At 33.0% G+C, this 16,753-nt stretch overlaps 1 pseudogene; it reads right to left on the bottom strand.

The window, feature by feature from the left end:
* Positions 1–313: 313 nt before the first annotated feature.
* On the bottom strand, positions 314–1,227 carry LOC127711891 (uncharacterized; annotated as a pseudogene).
* Positions 1,228–16,753: the final 15,526 nt, after the last annotated feature.

Below are 16,753 nucleotides of genomic sequence, written 5' to 3'. Positions count from 1 at the left end.
CCTATATAATATGTAAACATAAACCAGTTGTTTATACATTGAGTTCACACTTTTTTTGTCTGCATATATCATCACATAACAACGTGTTACTACACTTAGTATTGCTTCATTACGACAACTTGCACGTAATATATATATAAAAATACAGCAAACAGATACATTGTTTCCAAAATTGTTTATACACGTATGGCAATTTTGAAAAAACGTTTTACATATAGTTCATGTAGTTTGAGCTTACTATTTTTCATATTTTTTTAAAATTTTTATAGATATAGATAAAGATAAAATTATTTACATTGTCATGATTGTTTTCATTTAGTATGTATTCATATTAGATGTTTAAGTGTTCCCTGTATTTTTGTTTCTTTTGCATTCTGTTGTGACTGTTCCTGTCAGGAAGTCTTTCTGGTGGTGTAGGCGGTGTTCTCGCTTTTGGATCTGGCCTTATATGTCCTGAAGGTGTTTTAACAAATTTGTCCATGGACTGTTGAGACTTGGTTGTTTTTTCTTCAACATCACGATCAACAATCTTTACATTTTTTGTTGTGCTTTTAATTGTTTGTCCATCTTTGTCTGATTTACTGGTGTTTTTCATTTTGACAGTATTATCACTAACATCATTTTGTATATGTGCCTGTGTTGATGGTACTTTGGTATTGAATTTTGTACCATTGTTGACTGGACGACCATTACCATTAGTTGATTTTTCCACCGGACGATCATATGGTTTGGAACTCCTTCTCCGTGAATTAGCTCTGGCGATTGCAGACCGTAAATTGAGAGCATCGTTCTTATTATCAGCCAACGGACTATCCAGATACTCTTGTACTGTATCCCAGCCATGCTTATCGGCAATCTTAAGGATTTTATTGCGTTACCTTAATGTTTCTTTCTCTTCTGCAATAAAATGTGAGGCGGCGTCTAAAGAATTTAACTTAATATAACTGTCAGTTTTAAACAATTTATCAGAACGTTCAATATTAAAACTATGCTGTATTTGGTTACCTTTGTGTCTGAACGGAAAATCTGTTGCATCCACTCCAGTAGCTTTCTCCGACTTACTTGCAAAACGGCTCTCAAATTGTTGAATGATGTTGTTCTTTTGTTGTTCTAAAGCGTTGCTTAGTACAGTAGAGAAGATTGAAACAGCACTGTCGACAATTCGGTATTAGCACCATTAGATTCTGTCTGATCCCTAACATCTAGTTCTGAATCGGAGTTTGACATAACGTATACAGGAATAAACGGCAAACTGACAGTCGTAGTTACTGTGAGCACCTTTCGATGAAGTGACACCCAAAAATGTTCTTCATATAATATAACGGAACCCCACCTTTTAAACCGCCAAAGTATTTCACGTGCATATATTACCCATATATATTTATATTCCAAAACAAGAACCCGTTATACAACTACTCTCACTAACCAGTTTTGAACATATAAATAGTATAACTATAATACAGGGAAAAACCCGAAGTCTCAACGAAAAGAAATTTAATAAAACGATTTATATCTATATGTTTTATAATGTTTGTACTTGAAATATCACATCCGAAAACTTATTCACTTACCATAACTATTTTTATATACACTAAAGCAATGAACTCCTACATCTTCAACATGACTGCAGTCATGAAACCCCCATAATCCATGTGGACATAATGTTAAATTGCCCTCCGCCCCGTCACATTGTATGTTGTCTAGCCAAATTTTGCCAATACCATCTTGTACAGAATTTCCCAAGGAAAAACCTGTCCTGTTTATTGATACAAAAAATAATTTGTCTTTGTGTGTTTCATTACAATTTTGTATGATTTTAAATTCGTATTTTATCTTTCAAACATATGTTAAAAGATTTCCTCGGACGTTAAGGTAAATATATTTCTAATAACAAAATTTTCAAATATCTCCAATATGTCAAGTAAATTGATAAGAATCATCAGTACTAATATATAATAATTAATAGAACAAACAAATCTCTTTTTTTTTTAAATAGATATCTAACATTTTATGATTTTACATAACAAATGGTCATCACTGTGGGTATTTAATATCCATGGCATACCTCGTGAGTAAAAATGTATTTTACATTCCACAGCATATGTTTAAGTCTATAAGTGGTTAATACTAGTATGGCATTATTTTTTGAATTAACTGTATGTACTATCAACTACAAAAACGGTTTTTGGTTGACCTTTTTGTAAGATTATTTGTATACTGTATGTACTATCAACTGCAATAACCTTTGTTTTGGTCTCTTAATCAGATTTATGTGTTTGTCTGTTTACATATTGTAGTCAGTTGTGTTATATGCCTGCGATGTATGTTTTGTTTTTAGTTTTGGCTGCTGGATCACAATTATTGTCACATTAACCAATTATGTCTGTATGGGTTGGTCACCCTTTTTGTCAATATTACTGCACTATAAACAACTGTCATATAAATGGGAGGTTAAGCAAGCTATATAGCCAGGTTTAACCCACCATTTTTATCGGAAAATGCCCGTACCAAGTCAGAAACAATGCAGTTCTGTCGGTTGACATAGTCTGATTTTGTCAGGTTTTATGGACTTCCACCTTTTCGAATTTGCCTTGGAGCTAGCTGGTTTTTGTTAATACTTATTATAATTCCTTAGTGGTGTTTAACTGTGCTTGGTAACAGCGACAGCATTACCGATACAATTTTAAGACTGAATGCCTACGTATATTTGTACGATTCGCCTGCATACGAAGTATATATCTCCCAGTTGATACGATATTCCAGGGCCTGTGATTCATATCATGATTTCCTTGATAGAGGGTTGCTGCTAACAAGTAAGCTATTAAACCAAGAGTTCGAAGTGGTGAAGTTGAAATCATCCCTTTGTAAAATTTACGGACGCCATCACGAGTTGGTCGACCGTTATGGAATATCTGTTTCACAGATGACGACGGACATGTTCCAATTGTCGTAATTACCATCTCGTCCCCTTCCCCCGAATGTGACCTACCGAATTAATTATATCACCGGGTTTATACTTACATGAGCAACACGACGGGTGCCACATGTGGAGCAGGATCTGCTCACTCTTCCGGAGCACCTGAGATCACCCCCAGTTATTGGTTGGGTTCGTGTTGTTCAGTCTTTGTTGATCTTTGTTGTTTTGTGTACTGTTGTTTGTCTGTCTTTTTCTTTTTTAACTAGGGCGTTGTCAGTTTATTTTCGAAATATGCGTTTGAATGTCCCTTTGATATCCTTCGTCTCTCTTTTGGGTATTTTTTCTTGGAATTAGGTAAGATATTTCAGAAGAAGAGGCAAATAGAATTTAGATACAATGCCAAACATTTACACTTCGTTAGCTAAAAAAGAGACTGAAGCAAAAACATAACATTCTTTTCTAGGGGCTTCTATGTATTAATGAATTCCATTTACTTTCCTGCATAGTATATTATTGACCATAATGATCTTTTTTGTCCAAGTATACAATTATTGATTTGCAATAAGTGTGTCATGCTTGTACTAAATAACTGTATTTATCTAACCTGTAACCAAGTTGTCGACAAACTACCATAGCTGCAGCACAGTCGAAATGATCATCACAGACAGTTCCCCAAATGCCTTCGTTATAAATTTCTAATCTTCCTTCATCTGGATAAGACCCATTTACTAAACGTATACTACCTGTAGAACACCGGAACATAAATATAATAATGTTTTGAAAGAAAAAACTAAAATGATCTTACAAAAAATCAAGTTAATATACAAGTAGATTTATGAAAGCAGTTTTTGCTGTTTATTATTGATTAATCCCCCAAGAAGTAACCAAGGATCTTCATCTGAGAGGTAAGACTCTTTCGCAAGGGGCATCGATTTATCTTTGGGGATGGCATTTGATTACCATTTGCTGTGCGAAAATGTACAAATACGCGTCCATGTTATGTCTGTTACAAGAAAACTACCCGACATGTCCACATTTTTTAGCGGTTTTCAAAACTTCGCGCCTTTCATTCTAGTCGACCTACTTTCATCAGTATACCTTAGTTTTCTTATGAATTTGTTCATGTCCTTGTTATGCATGACATATTTGCCTCAGTACGATACACAAACAAGAATCTATCAAGAAAAAGGGTGTTTATCGAAAGAAAATTAAATGAAAGAAAACTGGATAGATATACGATTTTCATGACTGACTTTGTATCTTAACTTTGTATTATTTTTAAACCAAAGGAAATTAATTGTATGGTGCTTCGTAAAACTTCAGATATGACTCTTTGTTTTTTTTTTCGCAAACCCCAAAATAAATAAAAAATAAAAAAATAGAACATCGATAGTGACAGTACAGACAGAATACAATAATAACAGCCAACAAATAATAAAATGCTGGCTTTGGAATTTCAAAGAACGCCAAGCGATAAACACAAGAACAGAACAAAACTTTCAATTATAAGGATTCAGACTTTTGCACATATACGTATTGCTTATTGTTGAAGGCAGTTCGATGACCTACGGTTTCTTATATTCGCGCCGTTTTGACTATTATGAATAGTTGTATAATTTTGAATCATACCACATCTCCATTTTGATATTAATGACATGTTTAATGTCTACAAAATTCGTAGTGTTGAAGCATGACACGAGTTTCTTTTTCAGTTACAGTGTGCCAGTATAATGTTTTTTTTATGATATACGCGCCATTTGGACTCTTATTAATAGTTGTCAACTTTTCAATCATACTACATCTCCTTTTTTATATTAATAACACCTGTTTAATGTTGTAGTGTTGAAGCATGACAAGAGTTGCTTTTCCAGTTACAATGAGCCAGTATAATGGTTTTTTTTTATGATGCAAAGTCGATTGCTGCCTTAACAACTCTCAATAGAGGTTAGCAATATAAATATATATATATATATATATATATTTATAACTTCGAGTTCGAATCCCGGCGAGGGAAAAAAAAGATCTAACATTGTTGGGCTGATGTTTAGACGAGTTATATATATATATATATATACAACTCGTCTAAACATCAGCCCAACAATGTTAGATCTGTAAATTTGCTTTCGCAAATTTTTTGTTCTTCCCTCGATATATATATATATTATAAAAATATTACTTTACCTGTTGAAGTGGCGGTGACACCGGCCCTACAATTTAGATCTCGGGTTTAATATTTACTGTTAACGATTTTATTGTGATTTTTGCATTCTTATTGACATAAAGAGTCAAGATTTGAATTGTTATGTTTTTATTTCAATGTTTTGTTATCCAAAATGACTTTGCTTATTAATTAGCTTTGTTTTGATTAAAGTTTTTACCATACTCTATAAAACCATTAAGTACTCTATATAAGATATTATACAGACAAATTTACGTATCAACCTTGCACTTCCTTAATTCTTATCTGTTATACAAAATGGCAAATGCAAATGTGAATTTCCTGCTTAAAAATCTAGTATATTATAGTATACATTCAACATAATGAATAAATATCTGTATCCTTTTGTAAATTTACTTTCGACCGGGACATAATATAGAGAAACAAACCTGCATGTAGGCCGGAAAAGAAATATAGGTGTATAAAATAATAAATATATATGCCAAAATTCAAATCCCAATAAAATCATTACAAATACAAATCAAACTCGTGCTGGACGCAGAGGAAATTTTGCAACGTACAATATAAGCACTACTAGTGATACGAAGAACCACATCATTCTGAAAAAGAAAAACTAACATTTAAAAAAATATTGGATAGTTTTATTAATAAAAATAATGATACTTTTTCTACAAGAGTCTGCTATATTAATAGCATATTTTTAAACTACACAAACGTTGTCAATCTATAGAGATAATGCAGATTTTTGAACAATCATTATGGACAATTGGTAATCCGAATAATACATTCGAAAAAACATTTACAACACTTTTAAGAACCAGGGTTATATCATAGAACGCCTAGTCCATTTTCTAAAAAAAAAGTTCATCGAAAGATACCAAGACCTTGTTGATAAATATCCCGTCTCACCTTCACAAATAATATATGATGGTCTTGAAGTATAAATTCTAGGTACTGACCTTGTTTGTCATTTTAATTACGTGTTATAGTGTTCTTGTTATTTGTCTTTGTATATTTTAACCTTTACTGTTTAGTCCATTTTTGTCATATCCTTTTAGCGTGGCTTGGTATTTATACATGCCACCATATTGAACTATGGTCATTTTTTTGTATTCTTGTCTTTCATTTTTGCTTATGTGCTTTGTCTATAGAGTGTCTATATGCCATTTTGTTATTGTTTGTTGACATAAATGGAAAAGGGGGATGTGTCAAAGAGCAGAAAACAACCCATGGTTACAAATGGGTTTTCAACAAAGCCAGAAAATCCCGCACCTGGAGGCGGGCTTTAGCTGGCCTCTAGACAATAATGTATGCTAGTTCAGCGAAGATGGACATCACATTAAACACCGAAACATATAAATGAACCAAAATCAAAAATAAATTCCCTCTGACTTGGGACAGGCGCAAAAACGCGGCAGGATTAAACATGTGTTTGTGAGATCTCCCCCTATACCTCTAGCCAATGTGGAATAAACAAACACACAGTAATGCGCACAATAAATCTCATGTTTAAAAAAAGTCCGAGTCCGATGTTAGAATAGGTAACAGAAGAAACTAAGCAAAATGACAATGATGAACATAAATTAACAAAGGACTAGTAGCAGTTGCTGACATGCCAGCTCAAGACCTCATAATTGTTTGTTTCTATAGTGATTAAGATTATAAGACAATAATGACTGCTGTACCCCAATTTTTGACATTTTTACCTATTATGACTGTTTGTTTTGCTCACACATCGTTGTAAATATAATCGGATTCTATGCGACTGTCATACAAGTGAGAGGTTTAGCTATAAAACCAGGTTTAATCTACCATTTTATACATAATACTTGTGTTTGAGCTTTTAATTTTGCCATTTGATAAAGGACTTTCTGTTTTGAGTTTTCTTTGGAGTTCGGTATTTTTGTTATTTTACTTTTTGCATTATAATTATTTCTACTATGATGTTATGGTTTTTAAAATTATTATATTAAGAATTATTAACAAAATATGCTAATTCAAAAAGGGGAGGTCAATAACACATGACAAAATCAAACGCTCGACAATATTAACAGACGGAACGAATGCAAAAAAGTATAACAAAAAAACCAAACTCCAAGGCAAATTTAAAAAGGGGAAGTCCATAAAAACTAACAAAATCAAACGCTATCAATCAACGGAACAAATGAAAAACAAAAGCCATATTCCTGACTTGGTTCGGGCATTTTCCGAAGAAAATGGTGGTATTATAGTTAGCTGAACCTCCTACTTGACAGTTGTTTAAAGGTCCGTTATATTGACAAAATTGATCGGACAATCCGAACAGACATAATAGGCTAATGTGACAATAAATGGGATCTAGCAGCCAAAAATGTGTAAACATGCATCACAGACATACAATACAACTGACCTAAAAATTCATATGTAAACATACATCACAGACTTACAACACAACTGACTTAAAAATTCAAACAAACATACAAATTAACCTAACAAAGACATCAACAAAAAAAGTTTTTGTCGTTAATAGTGCACATCGCGTATGATATACACTTTCTCGATAAAATAAAAATTAATTCAATATACATTTAAGGGTAGACAAAATAGAAACAACACTGTAAAAACCCTTTGTGTCTGAATCGCACCTCAGGACTAACCTGCAACAGGAATGCTCAAAGTTTAAAAGTCAAAAACCCGATGGCGGGATGCATAAATACCAAGTCACGTCAAAATTCGTACGACCAAACGAAACATCATTGCACGAAGACAAATAACGGGAAATAAAAGTGAAATAAAAAGATACAAAACTTTAGCACCTAGAATCTATAACTCAAAACCATCTTGTATTAAATGTAACGTAGACACTGAATATTTATCTATTAGGTCTGGGTACTTTCTGATAATCTTTTGAGAAAAAGAACGAGATGTTTTTTTGACAAACCCTGGATCATTAATTGTTTGCTCAGACACCGATGAGTAGCAGCTGCAAACTCTTGAATGTCGTATGAGTTGAGAAATGTATACTTCATTCGCGGTTGAAGATGGTATATTGCTGCTAATGTGAGGAAAATTTATCATTTTAAAATTGAAATCGTCTCATTTGTTATAGATTCTGGTACTGAGATGACTGCTGTTGTCAAATTCGAGGTAAAAAGGAAGATATATCTGTGTTTCTTTAATCTCCAATCAGAACAGTTTGGATTGTTAATGGAAAGAACATCATCAATATACCTGTATCTGAAATTAAATAATCTAGCTTCTTTGATCTTTTTGTTTTTACAATTATTTGAAGGAACTCCGACTCATATGAAAATAAGGAAAGGTCGGCCAGGAGATCTAGAGGTGCACAGTTAGTTTCTATGGGAATGCCGACGACCTGCTGGAAAATTCTACCTCCAAATTCAACAAATACACAATGTATGTTGTCAATGAGAAACTCTAGCATATTGATCACTTGTTCTTCAGTGTAGCTTTTTTTTTTCATTTTTGGGCTTATATTTAATAAAATTTGTAGAATTATACCTCAAAACAATAAATTTGTAGCATATACTACTATTTTTATGGAAGAAAGTATTGCGAATTATTTCTTTAAGACGGGTTTTAAATATTTCATGTAGTATGGTGGTGTATAGGGTGAAAAATCGAAGGTTTTGATAGAATTCATTTCAGAAAATGACCGCGATTTTAAATTTTCCTGACTTGGTACAGGCATTTTCCGAAGAAAATGGTGGGTTGAACCTGGTTTTATAGCTAAACCCTCGCCCGATATTTTGACACAATTGGGTGAGCAACTAAACAAATTTTAATTGGCTAACGTGACAATATTTGGGATCTAGCAACATAAGATTATATTTAATAGAACGAAAGTTCAAAAGCAGCTGTTGCGATCAACTTAGTAGAGGTTCTAAAGAGCCTGTGTCGCCCACCTAGGTATATGTACATATTCTTCAATATACAATCTCCAACATTTTAGACTAGCATATTATTCATGGCTAAATTCCAGTGTTTTGTTGAACCTGTATTGCTTATAATTTTTTATGTTAACAGTTTCTCTTTATCTTTTTAATTAAAAAAAGTGTTAAAATCGTCATTTAAGGGCAACTACTGTCAAATTCATCTACATGTTAGCTGACTTATTTGCAGATCTTGTCTACAAAATGGTAAAAATCATAATTTAAGAGCAATTACACCAAAAAGGAACCGACTAACAATTTTAACCGATCTTGTCTTGCTGATCATTTTGCTTCATAAAGTTAATGTCTATTACATGTATAATGTTCCAGATAATAGGCAAAAATGGAAAACAAAATTAAATTCATCATTTAAGGACAACTACTCTTACAGGAAATAGCCTGACAGGTTTGATCTTTATAGATAGAAGGTAGATCTCGTAATTCTAAACATATTTACCCCCGTCAGATTTATCTATATATAAAGTGGCTTTCAAGATAATAGACAACATTTGCATTTTACCCCTATGTTTTATTTTTAGCCATGTCGGCCATGTTGGTTGACAGGCGGGTCACTGGGCACATTTTTAAACAAAATATCCCAATGTTGATTTTGGCAGTTTGGTTAAATTTAGCTTCGTAGTTTCAGAGTAGATAGCAAGTGGTAGCAAAAGCTCACAAGGGTCATTACAATTCGGGATACAAATTGCTTTAGTTGTTCAGAGTGACACAACTTATTGCGGAAGTATTAACATATAGTTATTAGATATAGTTGTTGCCTGGTAACTTGAAGTTTCAAAGAAATGAACTAAACCAAAAACTCCAGCAACACATGGCTGTTATAGTGACCAACATGTTGAATTTTACATTACATTTTGTTATGTGGTTTAAGAGATGTTTCATTGATGTACACGTATGTCCTACATTTCTGTTTTATCATGCGACTGTAAAATTGTGCTAAACTTCATTCTTTCTTTAACGCGATTGAGTACAAATCATTACATTTTCCTTGAATAAGGATTTTGCGTTATAAAACAAAGGTGCAAATTGCAGCTGCATATACGAAAAAATCACCTTATTTTATCCACTGAAAAAGAATGGCGTACTTACAGTTGGGCTGCTATTCAAATTTTGACATCAATAAACTATTTCTTTGTTCCCTTTATCTTAACGGGGGGTTTTTTAAAGTCATAAACAATTACTTGTCTACCAAGGAAGTATCTGTACCATGACATAGATCAACATTTGTACCGAAAAATGTAAAATATGAAAAACTTCCTTAGTCGAACAAAGGGCGATAGTTACGAAGGAATGTGAAAAATATGAGTAATATGGTTGATATAAGGGTAAATTAATTCAATGGTGTTCACGCTATTCCAACATTTCTTTTTATTTTTATTTACATATTTATTATTTCTTGTTAGAGAAATGTGATTATTATGTAATAAGGATATTAAATAATTTTACTTTTAATAAGGATAAATAATTTTATGTTTTAAATCACTTTGTTTAACCAAACATTAAATATTTATGTGATAAAATGCTCCAGCTACTTCGAAACCATGTGAACATAATTGAGCAATTGCAATTATGTTCACTTTTCTTACTGAATACAATGAAACACAAACACAATGTTTCGGTACTGAATGGCGCAGTGACCAGCTCGACGCACAAAGAAAGCAGGCTAAATTTAAGCTAAATTCCAAAATGCTTAGAAACTGATAAACGATTATGTAAATTTTCTAACACATATCCATTTTTAGATCTATCTGATTTCCAGTGACCGTGCATTAAAAATCATCTTCCAGTATCATTCTGAGCGTCAGGTCGCTCTTATATGTAAACCGAAAATAGTAACGCTACCGCCAGTAGATTTTCCTTTCTTGATGAAAATGATTTGAGACTGAAGAACGACATAGATCTAAATATATACGAATCAGATGTCATATATCTATATTAGCTACATCTTTAATATTTTTAAAGTAACTGAGCAACACGAATCAAGCTTTGATTTCGTAACATGGTTGCCTTTACTAACCATGATTAAAAATAAAAAAAGTCAATGGTATTCATTAATACTTTCAGACAGGTATACATTGAAATATCGTATATCGAAAAACAAGAAATAAATCAAGGTAACAAAACAAAATCAAAGGAATTACTTTGTTATATTAAAACAAAATAAAGTTGTACCAAATTTTATATTGGAAACAGGGAAATTTGGATTATAAGTCCTTTGACTTTTATGTTAATTTACATTTTACATCTGTGCAATGCAACTTTGTTTTGAGGAACACAGTAACTGCTAGGATAGATATTGTTGTACCGGTCTTACAGGTGGTTGGTGGCGCGGTGTCATTAGGTCAAGTAGTGGTTCCAGTAAAACTGGTATCCTTCAATGCCAAACTCTGTCACGAATTCGATAACAGTTTGTCATCAGGTACATTGTCAGCTTTGCCATTGTCTTCCAGATTAAAACCAGAAAAAGCTAGCTTTGATTCAGAATACTGATAACATTATATCAACTATAAAGTTACTGAACAGCTGGATTAGGGGAGGGTTGAGCGTTTGCAAACATGTTTAACCCCGCCAATTCTTTATTTGTCTCCACAGGTGCATGTGGTTCAGTTGTTTTTGGTTTGGTTTGTCTGTCATAGTTTTTTCGTTTTTTTTTTAACTTAGATAAGGTCGCTAGATTTCTCGTTACAACACAGGGAAATCTCCCAAGCTCCAACGAAAAGGCATTTCCGTTAAAAGAAATTGTTATATTTATAAAGGCCTACAAACTGTTCTTCAAATGTTTAAATTCACCTTTGTATACCACACCTTTGTATACCACACGTTTGATTGTATTCCATTTATTTTTACAGTTTTGTTAGGGCAGTGGTCTAAAGAATGCATATCCAATTGATGGTCCATGCAATCATTATATTGAGATAAACGCTACAAACTGTCGCAGAAATTACCATCCCGATACCCACTTCTGGTAAAATATTATTCATATGTTTATATTTTAATTCGAGGTAAACTTCATCATTCAGGATGATAACATTATAATGGTGCAATTCTGTCAATTTGACAAATGAGAATACGGACGCTTTAAACTATAGATATCGTTATGTTTCAGTAGTGTTTCTTCCTCTTCTACATCTAATTTTCTCAAACAACCTTGTCCGCGTTATAACATTTATTTTTATCTTTTAACACTAGCTTAGGATATTTACATAATATATGTATTACCACAGAATGATGTGTTCCATATCATCGTGAGCTTCATGTGACCTTGACTTTTGACCTCAATGTCCGCTACCTGATCAACACTATTAAAACATAATGTCTCCCTCCGTCAAATGGGAGACATAATAACTGACAATTGATTACATGTATTTCAGGTAGTGGATGGAACAGTCCAATATATCCTTTGTTTCCAGTTATTTAATGTTTCACATATCATACATGTATACGAAATCATATAAATTTTTTTTTCATTTTGTGAGTTTCGATCAAATTCGCCCTTTCGCCCTTTAGCCATTTTAAAATGTGTATAGAAACCGTTTTTGCAACCAACGATTAGCCATCAAAATTATATAACTCCCCAAAATGTCAAATTACGACCTGCGTGATATCCACACCAGTGATCTGTTCTTACGTCGATTAGAGCATACACAGTATAAAATGACGAAAAGGCGAATTTGACCGAAATTCAAACAATGAAAAACCTGAGATTTCGTAATGCAGAAACATCATCTGTAGTTAAAAGTTTTGTTCAATATTGTACCACATCCGCTGCGGATTGCATTACTGTAGATTCCTTGACTTTCTTTCGTTTAGCAAATACAATGTTTCAGTGTTGTATTGTTCATAATGAATTACTAGTATGATCATCCATGTGAAAAATGTATAAAAGTTTAAATGATTACACAAAGATTGAAAAAGAAGGTAATATGAGACAGAAATCTAATGAAACAGATATTTGAAAGAACTACGCTTGAAAGTCGTATGAAACGAGTTTCTTTGTAATTTTAATGTTATCGAAATATTTGAACCAATGCATTCAAATATACCAAACTAAGTCCTGTATGCACGTTTTATTTGTATATTTATTACGAATCTATAACGTATTTTCGACAAAAAATATTTCATTGAGTGTCTTTTCATCGCAAGCTAGTTTACTTTCGAGTTTGTTGCCGAAGATTACCGGTAAACAATCAACACAGAGCATTGGAGCACGTGACAAATAAGTGAATTGATAGAGCCTTTATGTTTTGTTATGTTATATTTTTATGCGTTCCCATTTGTTAATTAAACTTTTTCTCAACAGTTGTTAAATGATTTGTTGTATTAAATTTGTTCTTTACGAATCCGTTATTACCATTTACCTTCCAGTGCACGTTTGTTTACATTCTTTCATCACAGATTTCCCTTCGCACTTGCGCTATGCAGTGGCAGAAATTTTAATGAGAGGTATCGTACACGGCTGTCAATCGGTATACTGAGAGAAACGATCGTGAAAGAATAAATAACAGTGGTCAAGCATTGCGATTGGAACTTGAAAGATCTGGTATCGGATCGTGAATGTAATTAATTGAAATTCTACTTCAAAATCAGTGAACAATTTGTTGTATTTTCAAAACGCGGAACAAATCCGAAAAAAAAATGATGTCTGTCAAAATGATTCAACTTTTCTCAATAATACTGTGCAATAAGATACCTGTAACACTAATGGACATTTGCGTTTTTAACTTTGATACACATGACCAAATTGACAAGGTATTTGCGCTTTTCACCTATAATAGTTGTCTACCTGTAATCTTTAGAAAATTTACCAAAGCCATGGAAAGATATTCACATATTCTTTGAAAGTTCATAAGAACAATCGACAAATTTAGAAAAAAAATATTCGGGTAACCCAGACATATCAATATAAAGAATATAGAATACGTTTCAGGGGGCGCATTAGGTTTGTGCGTATTTGGAGATTAATTTCTGTTTACGTTTGCGCCGCAGCCTTTGCTTACATTTGCGAATATTTTAGAGTAAATAGCATTCTGTTTCATTATTTCACCGAATGGAAATTTAATGAATAATTTAAAAGAGGGGCGAAAGATACCAGAGGGACAGTCAAACTCATAGATCGAAAATAAACTGACAACGCCATGGCTAAAAAATAAAAAGACAAACAGACAAATAATAGTACACAAGACACAACATAGTGTTAATTTAATTTGTAAAATTGCACCAAGATACACATTTGAAGTTTCGTTTGTCAGAAACAAATCGGGGTGTGGTTTGGGGATGATATGATTTGTGTACGATGAATTTACTTTCCGTATGAACAGAACACATAAGTCCGGGGATATTTCATGGAGATGCATCGGAAATAATTGCAAAGGTATTTCACCGGTTTCCCATTTTCCTCCAAGTCCTTGGGCATCCGGCAGAATCTAAGCGTACTACATGTATTTTGAAACACGTTACGACGTGTGAAAACAGTACTTTTAATCTGTAGATTTACTACTTTTTTGCATTTTTATCTGTATATTATCCCAGGACTAAGTGCGTGTGCGCAATAAAACGGACTTATCCTGCTCGAAAATAATAGTTAAATAAATAAATAAGTATAATCTACCTGTTATTCCTGAGTTTAATCAAAAGATGTGCGCAAACGTAATGATTTTTGCGCGCAAATGTAATGAACCGGTTTCTGGGTAAACGATAGAGAAAACGAAACTTTTATGGATGGAACATTTAAATTTTGATCGAAATTCTTCAATTAGCTCCCTTATTAGTGGATTGAAATTGGAAACTATATTCCTCTTGTGGTTAATCTGTTGCATGGATAGTCCGAGGAACTATACCATCATAGTTTATCTAACATTTTTTTTCAATTTGTGTAGACCTAAATTCTATTTTAAACCACCTGTACCTTTTGAATTTTATGATATGTTGAGAAAGCACAATGTCCATTAAAAAGGTGCAAATGTCCTATCAGAAAGCGCAAACGTCCCGCAACCGACCAGACTTAATAATCAGTTTTACACGGGAAACTCCACACTAAAATTTACGATAAAAGGGACGAGTTTTCGTTCCCCATTGTTTATTTTCTTTTTTAGGATGGCGATGTTCCTTTGGCACCATCTTACGGTGTTTATATCACAACTCGTTTGTATGCCCGTGTCTGTTGTGACGTTTTGGATTTTAATGAACGTAATCTATGTTTTACTGGTAAATTATTAAGTCTGGGATTTCGTTACCAAAGAGTATAAAAAACCTTTACTAAATTCTTCTATAGATATAATTATTTGGTTTTGAAGTTTGGTTGTACCTATAGAAATCTTATTTCAAACGGGATAGCACATCCTCATTTTTACGGAGATGTTATTTAGCGTGCCCGGAAATTTAGAAACGATCCCGGTAAACTTATCGATCCTTTGAATAAACTATATTATAAAAGTTTACCAGTTCAACACTGTAATTAGATCTTTGAATATTGTTTTATTGGTATTAATATTGATTTTTTTATCAGTAAATCAAAAGCAAATTAAATATTATTATTTATATACATATGCACAATCATGGATCTACAATCTGTCGATACCTGTATCATGGCATTGCACAAGATCATGTTTTTCTCTGACTGTTTATTACGTCTTTACACTAAATCCATTGGATGTTGGATTTGTACTGATTGATAATTTAGTCTTAGATGCATGATTTTTTTTTATTAGTTGTTATTTGCTTTGAACTGGCTGTCAGTAACTGCGAGTACTCTCAGATCTGTACTTAATGTCTTTTTATTGTTGGGATGTACAAGTACCTAGCCTCCTCCACTCTGTGTATTTGTTAGATGTATTTCTATTTGTACCTATCTGATGAGTTAAGCCTTTTTCAACTGATTTTTATAGTGTGTTCTTATGGTGTACTGTTACACCACTGTCCCAGGTTAGGGGGAGGGTTGGGCCCCAGCTAACATGTTTGACCCCGCCACATTCTGTATGTGCCTGTTCTGTCAGGAGCCTGTAATTCAGTGGTTGTCGTTTCTTGCTTTGTTACATATTTGTTTTTCGTTCATTATTTTGTACATAAATTAGGCCGTTAATTTTCTCGTTTTAACGTGTACGTTTTTTTTTTTTTTTCTTTCTTTTTTTGTAAGGGATGTTATCTTCAGTTATAAGTTGATTGTCTATTTCATGGCTGCGCTGACATAAACTAAAAACGTACCAAGATAACGTTATTTATACTCGATTATTTTACCAGTCTGTTCACAATAGCTATATATAACATACGTCATTGTACCTACTTAGTGGGGTAAGTACCACATTGTACCTACTTATTTGGGTAAGTACCAATCAACATACCTCGCGATCGATTGCGCATGATGCCCAGCCTGAACTGTAATTTAGCCGATTAGGTTCTACAATGTATTCTCAACCTTAAATCTGTATAAGAAATCAAAACTTATGAAGGACGAAAATACGACTGATATTGCTATAAGGCACCTAGTCGGTGTGGTATTATAAGATAATCAGATCCAATGGCATTAAACGATTATAGCGCAATTCACGAACAGAACAGAACTGGAATGCAAATCCAATATTTGCTATACCAATTAAAAATATAAATTACCATATAATTAAATAATGAGTTGAACGTTTTCATAGCATCAGATCTTTCACGATCTTGAAAAAGCAGAACGCGATCTTTCACGATCTAAAAAATCATTTTTTG

This window comes from Mytilus californianus, unplaced genomic scaffold (genome assembly GCF_021869535.1).
Source record: "Mytilus californianus isolate M0D057914Y unplaced genomic scaffold, xbMytCali1.0.p SCAF_8, whole genome shotgun sequence".
In the NCBI taxonomy this organism is placed as follows: domain Eukaryota; kingdom Metazoa; phylum Mollusca; class Bivalvia; order Mytilida; family Mytilidae; genus Mytilus; species Mytilus californianus.
Note: the sequence above shows the minus strand (reverse complement) of the source record. Positions and strands in the feature narration are given on the sequence as shown.